Genomic DNA, 10,357 nt, shown 5'->3' with positions numbered 1-10,357 from the left:
CTCGAGGATAGCCAGTTCTCAGGGTCTCTCTCAATTTCTCTTCTCTTTTTTATGCAGTTCAGCGATGGGACCGAGTGAGTTCATTCCTCTCAGTTGCGTTGCGAAGAGGACTTTGTCTTGTTTGTTCACATATTTTAATATTTTAACATATTTTCTGAAAATTTTATCGAGATTTTGCGGCGGATTATGCGGTATTCACTGATAATGCACGTTCATTCATTTACATGGGAATAATTTTGAATTCAAATCGAGATTCATGATATCGCTACTTGCCGGCGACGGTAAAAAGAACAATGAATTTATCTGGGCCGTCCCGATGATTCCGCGACCTTGTAAGTATGCTTGTGATACACAAACAGCGGTTGACCATTTACGATGCTACTTTTATATTTCTGCAATAAAATTTTTTTTTATTTTGCAAACCTGATTCTAAGGATTAAATTCATATTTAAAACATATTTAATTATGTACGTCATGTCAAATTATTTTTTTATTTATAAATTAACATTTAGACGCAAAAGATTTAAACAAATTGTATGATCAAACATGCAAAAATTTTGATATCTTTGATGGCACAATAAAAACGGTTTCTACAAATCAATTATTGTTTCAAATGCTAAAAATAAAAATAAAAACAAAAAATTGTTACGATTAATTGTTTCTGAGTAGCAGGCTGTACAATGGAGAGAGTAAACATTAAAATCAAAATTAACATAAATATTTACTATTATTAAAAAATAAATATAATATAATAATTATATTTACAAATATTATAATATATAAATATTATATATTATATATTATATATTATATTATATATTATATATTATATATTATATATTATATATTATATATTATATATTATATGTTATATATTTTATATTATATATTATATATTATATTATATATTAAATATTATATATTATATAATATTTGTTTTAATTTATAAAAATTATATATTATACATTAATATTAATATTATAATAATTTTCGCATTTGTTTGTATCATTTTTTCGTTATATCTTATGTATTTATATTTTTTTGTTTACATTTGCGTCATTGTCAGTACATTTCTGCTAGGAATTTCTTTTGTTTACATTTAGTTTTGTCTTTGTCTTATTAATAATACACTTTAAAATCATACGCTTGTTCAGTTTCGCTGAAGAAATATCAAAATAAGTATAATAATGAAACTTTACAAATTTTTCACTCACGTAACAATTGTGAGGTGGACCTCACTTTGAGTTGCAAAGTGGATACATTAGGTTCTGCCCCTTCCCCCTCCCTCCCCCTTACGGAGAGCTCCTTTCTAGAAGATATAACCTAATCCAAATCAAATTTTAGTTTTAAATCAGAAATAGATTTGAGTTAGGTTACATTTTTTGGAAGTGAAACATCTCTATAGGGGGAGGCGAGAGTGGAAGAAGAACGAACACTGCATCCACGCATACACTTTCCCATACAGCAACTGTGGAGTGGATCTCTTTTCACATTGTAAGATTAGGTGAAATAGAAGAGGCTTTGTCTATAACTCTCTCTATATAAATGTAAATAAACATTTTTTCCACTTCTGTTCTATACAAATATAACGTTAACAAAATTTATTTTTCCTTATTTTATAAGAAAAAACATTAAAACTGTGAATCTTTAAAATCGCATATCTCTGAAACCAGAAGAGAGTGCCACAAAATTCAAAATCTGTGTTAACTTAGGAATGTGCCCTCTACAATATACACATATAAAACTGAAAACGATCCGTGAGGTGTAAGTTAATCCGAATATTTATCAAAAGGATTATAGAAGAAAGATATATGTATATACAGGTCAAAAGTCAAAAATCAAAAATCTGGATACACTCAAATATCTCGTAAATGTTGCATTTTAGAGAAAAATATTTCAGACAAAAATTGTAAGGCTTAAAAAGGCGCATTTAATGACAGTATTAATTTGACCATAGGTGGCATTGCCAAAGTCAGGTCAAGATCAACTTAAAATTTTTAAACGGAAACTCCCATTTTTATTGCATAAATTCATCGTGTCGCACGGCAACGAAAAGTGTTTGTTCTTACGCGTATCCCTCTTATCGCACGACCAAACTTTTTGTTGCCGTGTGACACTATGAAACTCGCAGCTGTCACACCTAAAGCGTACGTCCCATGGTCTAGCCGCGCGATAGCCGCGCGAAACACGTGTTCATTCATTAATACTTTTTAATTAATATTTCAATAATTATTGCAAAAATTGCAAAATGGTAAAGAACTTTTCTGTTCAGTTTACTGTCCTCTACCCGCTCACGAGCGTTGGCACAATCTTTGCAAGACACTTTGCAAGATTGTATATTATACATTCAAAAATGATATATATGCTTATTTTTCAGCTATTAAATAATGCATTTTATCATTCAGATAAAAAATTTTTTTTCGCTTAATTAATGTATAGTTTATGCATTTACATAATCTAAATAGACTTGTTTTTAAAGTTCAGAGTTTTCATCTTGACGAGTAAACAAAATCTGTAATAAATGAGAGTATCATTTTTGTTACTATTATATTATTTTGTATAGTTGTAAATTTCTAAATGTGTTTTATTTCTGTTTTTCTTTAATTTTTTTCACAATACAATTAGGGAAATAGTAAGAATAAGATATCCGGTAAATCATCTTGTGGTACACCGACTAACTTAACACTTTTTCTCTAAAATGTCAATTCAATGAGAATGAGTAAATACCATTAGCTGACTTGGTCTGTATTTGTTCTTTCTACATGCTTTGCACATAACAATGTCATCAAAAACTCTAATCTAAAAAGATTTAAAAAATGTGTTTTTAGCAATGTATCTATTTCTATAAGTAATATAGAAAAAAATGTTATTTTTTTTATATTATATTTTACAATCTCATACCATTATAATTGTACAATAATTATTATATATATCTAATATAAGTATTTATATATATAATTACTTATATTAATAATTAAATTAAATTAACTTAATAATTAAATTCATAATAATTAAAATCATCATCAATTATTAATTAATTAATTAATTATATTATATTATATTATAAATTTTATTAATTATTAACTAATAATGTCATGTGTACAATGTGTATGTGCACAATAAGGACATGTGTACAAACGTTTGTATTTTTAATTTTTATATGTGTACAATAATGCTTGTAGGCAATCGCTTTGTAGGCAATCGGGAATGTAGACAAATCGAATCTCCCCTATATATATATATATATATATATATATATATATATATATATATATATGTATAAATAAATAAATTAAATATTATTCATAACGATGATATAACAATGGTATAATGTTTAATATCTACAATAGAAATTTAATTTTATAATATAATATATATATATATATATATATATATATATATATATATATATAATATTATGATAAAGAAAACCAATTATTTAAAATAGAACATAATTACAATTTTTATTAATATAAGTTACATTTTAAAGATATATATATATATATATATATATATATATATATATATATAATGTTTAAAGTAAAATAGAGCTTTAAGTTTTATAATAATTATAATTGAATTTAATATTCAGAATTGAATTTAATATGTAAAATATAAAAAATATTTATGACACAGTATGAAATTATATATATATATATATATATATATATATATATATATATATATATATATATATATATATATATATATTATAATTTTTTTTCTTTTTAATTTTAAATAGAACTTTTTTTATTTTGTTTTTGTAATAGAAATATATTTAAATTATAGACTTATTGCAAAATAAATAAATATATGATTCTTATTGAATCATTGTAATATTAAGTCATATCAAGTTAATTATTATTAATGAGTAATAAAACGATCAACAAAATTCGAAATCGTGTGTAATTAAATGATAAAAATTGTGCATTCTCGTTGCGCATAACATGTACATTTATTACATGTATATTAGATGATTGAAAAAATATGCGGTCAATTTAATTGATTAAATTGTCAAAAAGTTAAGTTTAAAAAAATTAAAAAAAATTTTTTTAAATTTAAAATATTCAAAAATTTAAAAAAACTAAAAATATTTAAATTAAAAATTAAAAATTTATTTTTATTGTTACTTGTTTCTTTTGTCTTTGTTAATTAATTTATATTTTATTTAAAAAATAATAGTCATACATAAATTTAATTAATTTTTCAATAAATTATTTATAATTTTTTTAATTTTAATGATATATAATAACTTCTAAATTGTACAAAAAAACATTAGTATTTAAGTAGTTTAATTTACTTCTTGTGATGACTCTGCCTCTTCTACTTTTCTTTTATTTGGTAGACGTATACCTTTCAATAATTCTTTTAATGACATACGTCCTTCTAATTTTTGGATGTTATTTATGTCATTCACAAGCAGATATATCGGATTAGCTGTAGAATAATAAAAAATATATTAAACTCTAGAACATTTTTTTATCCTGTTTTTTTTGTAACATTGTTTTGTTATAAATTTAAAATTTTTTAATTTTTAGAATAAGAATAGATATATATTACTTGTCGTTTGCATTATGCTTGTTATTTTTATTTTATCGTCTTTAATTGGAGAGATCCCGTTTGTCTACATTCCCGATTGCCTACAGCTTCGTTTGCCTACAACGTTTTGCCAACAGCTTCAATTGCCAACATTCCCGATTGCCTACAGAGCGATTACTTACACATCACTACACATATAAAAATTAAAAATACAACCGTACGTTTGTACATATGTCAATATTGTGCACATACACATTGTACACATGACATTATTGTGCATATATACTTTGGACACATGACATTATTGTGCACATACACATTGTACACATGCCATTATTGTGCACATACACATTGTACACATGCCATTATTGTGCACATACACATTGTACACATGCCATTATTGTGCACATACACATTGTACACATTCGTATGATGTTGGCCGACAACTAACACTTTTTTTAAATAATTATGTGTGAAATCAATTGTATTACAATGTAAAGCAAGATCCACCCAGCCCACCGGCGGGATGGGGGCCGAAAGCCCCCCTTGCAGTCCCCCCCCACGTGTGTGTGTGTGTGTGTGGTGTGTGCTCATGCGCGCGCGCGTGCTCCCTTCCATGCATATACTTTGGTATATTTCAAACTTTAAATAATTAATTAAAAATTAATTATAAACTAATAAACAAAAATAAATGCACTAAAATCATCTACAAACGAAATATAATCGATTTCACATCTATTTTTGTAATTTTATAGTACATGTCGGCTAGTTTCATAGTCTACAATTAAATAATTAATTAAAAATTAATTATGAATTAACAAACAAAAATAAATGCACTACAATCATCTACAAACAAAATACAATTGATTTCACACATAATTATTTTAAAAAAGTGTTAGTCGTCGGCTAACATCATATGAATGTGTACAATGTGTATGTGCGCAATAATATCATGTGTACAATGTTTATGTTCAATAATGACATGTGTACAAGCGTACGTTTGTATTTTTAATTTTTATATGTGTACAATAATGCTTGTAGGCAATCGCTCTGTAGGCAATTGAAGCTGTCGACAAAACGTTGTAGGCAAACGAAGTTGTAGGCAATCGGGAATGTAGGCAAACGAAGTTTCCCCTATTATACTTTGTAAAATTAAAAAGTTAATACTAAGAAAGAAAGAGAGCGAAGGAGAAATATTACATAAATATTAATAATTTAAGTAAAACATAAATTCTTTATAAAAAAGAAAAAGGATAAGCAAGGGAGACAGAGAGAGAGAACGTGAGAAAGAGGGAGGGGGGGGAGAGAGGGAGAGAGAGAGAGAGGAAAAGAGAAAAGAAGGAGAAAGAATATAATATTAAATAATAATATTGCATTCATTATCTTAAATACATAATTTTATTAATATTTATAAATGTTCATTAAATACATAGATAAATAAATAAATAAATAGATAATAAATAATATATAATAATCGATAATTAATAACTAAAATTAAGATAATAAATGCAATATTATTATTTAATATTATATTCTTTCTCCTTTTCTCTTTTTCTGTTTCCGCCCGCCCCTTTCTCTTTCACTGTCTCTCTTATTTTTTTTCTTCTTTAATTTTAAATAAATCGTCTTTCTTTCTATTTCTTCTCACTCTTTCTCTCTTTCTTTTGCTTATTCTTCGTCTTTCCTTTAATTAAATTTTATATTATTAAATAATTAATAATATTCACTATTATTAATAAAGTTAAATAACAAATAATAATACTATTTAATAATATTTATTAATACTTAATATTTTTAACAATATAAACTTTTAACAATATATTTAATAATATTGTACAATATTATTACCTAATATTATATTCTTTCTTTTTTTTCTACTCTTTTTTTTCTTTCTCTTTCTCTCTTTTGCTTATTCTTCCTCTTATTTAATCTTAAATAAAGCGTCCTTTTCTCTCTATCTCTTTCTCTGTCTGTCTATCTGTCTATCTTTGTCTGTCTGTCTGTCTGTCTCTCTCTCTCTCTCTCTCTCTCTCTCTCTCTCTCTCTCTCTCTCTCTCTCTCTCTCTCTCTCTCTCTCTCTCTGTCTCTCTCTCTCTCTCCCCCTCCCTTTCTCCTTTTTTCGATTATTTTTCGTCTTTCCTTTAATGTTAAATAAAATATTTTAAAAATTATGAACTATAATAATATAAAATATTTGAAATATTTAATTAAATAATATTAATGCCATAATTAAACTTTATTACATTAAATAACATTAATAATATTCATTAATATTAATAAAATTAAGTAACATATGATATTAATAACTATATATTTATTAATATTGAACTATGTTATTACCTAACGTTATATTCTTTTTCCTTTTTTTTTCCGGCTCTCTTTCTCTTATTGCCTCTTGCTTTCTCCCTTTTTTGCTTTTTCTTCCTTTTCGTTAATTTTAAATAAAGTTTCTTTCTTTTCTCCTTCTCTCTCTCTCTCTCTCTCTCTCTCTCTCTCTTTCTCTCTCTCTCTATCTGTCCCTATATCTTAAAATTAAATAATATTAAATAATATTAATAAAATTAAATAATATTAATAACATTTATTATTCATATTTAACAATATATTTAATAATATTGAACAATATTACCTAATATTATATTCGTTCTCCTTTTTTTTTCTAAGTGTGTGTCTCTCTCTCTCTCTCTATCTCTCTTTTTTTTCTTTTAAAATTTGATTTAAGTAATATTAACAATATTTAATAATATTTAATATTTTTTTTCTCTCTCTCTTAAAAATAAAAGAATGATTGAAAAAACAGAAAGTTAGATATATATTTCCTTATATACATAATTTTTAACATATCTATTATTTCGTTGATTACAAGGGAAACTTTTAATGCTTGCCAAGAACGAACTCGCGAAAAAGCAACATAAAGTTCTCCATGGTTAAAAACATCTTTACGAAGATCTAAACCAATTCTATCAAACGTTTGTTCTTGTGATTTGTTAATTGTCAAAGCTAATTTTATCGGAAATTGTCTTCTAATAAAAGTAAAAAGATATATATTTTCGCAATATAATGTTATACGAATATCTTCTGCTTTGTCACCTGTTAAAATCTTATACTTCAATAAACGATCTGCAAGCTCTATAACCATTAATTTAGTACCATTGCAAAGACCTTCATTGATACTAAGATTTCTTATCAACATAATGATACAATTTGGTCTTAAACGAAGAGGAGGAAGAGATGGTGGAGATAAACTATTTAAATATTCTGGTAATAAAGCTTCACCAATATCACCATTGTCACCATTTACTGCACTGTCTACACTTGTATAAATTCGTTCATCAGCTATATCTATTTCTAGTTCTATATTCTAATTCAACAACTTTTTTATTGATTTCTTCAACATCAACATTTGTAGAAGGTATCACATTTAGCTACTTTAATAAACTCCTTTCTTCCTATTAAATTACTATATATATATATATATATATATATATATATATATATATATATATATATTCCAAGATCAGCATTAATAGGCGTTACACAACATTCAGGAATTTGTATATTATTATTTAAATCATTTAATATACCATCTCTCATATCCAATATAAACTTTGCAAATTCAATTTCTTCCGAGAGAACTCGCATATTTTGTGTTAAAGAGAATTTTACGAAATGTCTCCAAGTAGAACTATATTTAATAGAAAGATTCACAATTTCACTTCAAGTAGCATGTATTTTAATAGGCAAAAGTTATCTGAAATCACCACATAATAAAACAATTTTTCTGCCAAAAGGAAATTCATTATTCATAAAATCACGCAATGTTCTATCCTTACTCTCTAAAGCATATCGTGGTGTCATTGGTGCTTCATTTCAAATATAAATATCAAATTTCTTCAAATATTGAGCTTCTTTTGATTGGATTTTAATAGCAGATGATAAATCAGCAAATAATGGAACTGGTAATTGAAATGTCTTATGAACTGTTTTTCCAGTAAGTAGTAATGTCGCTGCAATGCCCGTAAGTGCCATTGTACATACGCGTTTATTTTTAATTCTAGCTAAATGATAGATAGTTGTATATATAAATGTTTTACCTGATCCACCAGGGCCATCAATATATAAAAACATTGATTATTATGATTACTATTATTGTTTAATCTAATAAATTTAATAAAAGATCGACTATCTCTTTTTTCTTGTCATTTAATTGTTTGTATTGTTTAGTGCCTATTTCCAGCTTCTTCAAGTGTCATGTTATCCTCCTCTTCGTTATTTTCTATTAACTGTTCCATTTGTGGATAATCAGCAAAACTTTTATTTTCAGCACAAAGCATTCTATTAATTTGCGGATAAGCTTTATTTTGTCCTTGTAAAATACCAAAATGTCGAATGTAATCCTCAGACATTTCTACTTTAAAATTTTCCCACAACTCTTCAGGATGTAGAGTGGCTGACAATGTAATAATATAAGTATAAATAATCTACGAAGTTGTTGAGGCATCATCCATCCAACAGCTTCATTCATAGCTCATTTCCATTCATCATCATCTTCAATTAAACCTAATGCCAAACGTACCGCTGAAAATGATTGACAAAATTCTCCATTTACAGTTCTCAAATCATTAAAACTTGTATAACGCCCTTTATTGTGAGTAATAATAATTGTAAATGATATAATTCTGTTTGTGCTGGACTAACGGAATATATTCATCCTACACAATTATAATGACTTATAAGTTTAACCCAACGCGATACATTTCTACCATTAATTTTATCTTTTTTAAATGTATAATAGCGAGGAATTTCTATATATAAATACTGTCTTGCTTCTTCATCACGTAAGTTCAATGAGAAATAATCTATTAACATAGTAACTTGATTTAAAGCAGAACTCATTGCGTCGTTAATGTTTCCATTTTCGATTATAATATTTTGTTCATTAGGAAGATGAATTAGCAAGTGCATTATAGCATGACTTTTATCTTGTAATTTTTTACCAAGAATATGCCAACTGGCTTCTACAGGTCCAACATAACGAGCTTCGATATAATTATGTATCTCATCATGATCAATAATTACATTTTCTGTTACTGATTCAATGGTTATAGCAACAACATCGCGTCTTTTATAAATATATTTATACAGATATTTAACTGATGTGATACTTGAAATTATTTCAACATCAATATGACAATTAAATATATTGATAAAATAGGACAGTATGGAACAACATAACGATTATCAACTATATATCCGCCAGGATATATAGTTCAAAATTTCTATTATTATTTCGTCGACGATAATAAGGATAAGCATCTTCATCCATTTTAGTTTCTTCGAGAAAAGGTTTCGGATAATTCAAACAAAAATAATTAGCAAATAAGAGCCAGCGCTCGAATTGGTGCGCATATTTTATTTAAACATTAAATTAATCTAGTGCCAAATTTACGACATTACAAAATTGAACGAACGTTTCGATCCTTTTTTGGGACTTTCTTCACCATGCAAATTAGACGCAAACATATAATTAAATCGGCGGATCAATCCAAGGGAACTAATCCATATCAATTATATCGTAATATGCATTGATTCGTTATCACCAAGATATCATAGGCACCTTCTTCTCTGATGTCATGAGAATCTCAATTATTTAAACTTGACGGTTCACATCTCTCCCAAGTTGGCAATCCAGGAAGTGCATGATACGTTATGTTATCAAATCATTTCAATAGCAAACCTCCTAGAATTAACAAGATGGGTTGAATTTAACATAGAGGATATAATACTTAAATCTCCAAATTTTCTTATTCAAAGACAA

The 10,357-nt window shown here is 26.3% G+C and overlaps 1 protein-coding gene across 1 annotated transcript in view; it reads right to left on the bottom strand.

The window, feature by feature from the left end:
- LOC126852253 (putative fatty acyl-CoA reductase CG5065) overlaps positions 1 to 10,357 on the bottom strand; it is a 186,942-nt gene that overhangs the window by 49,305 nt on the left and 127,280 nt on the right. The gene's annotated exons all lie outside the window — the stretch shown is intronic.

This window comes from Cataglyphis hispanica, chromosome 10 (assembly GCF_021464435.1).
Source record: "Cataglyphis hispanica isolate Lineage 1 chromosome 10, ULB_Chis1_1.0, whole genome shotgun sequence".
Classification (NCBI taxonomy): Eukaryota; Metazoa; Arthropoda; class Insecta; order Hymenoptera; family Formicidae; genus Cataglyphis; species Cataglyphis hispanica.
This window is presented reverse-complemented; position numbering and strand designations above follow the sequence as displayed.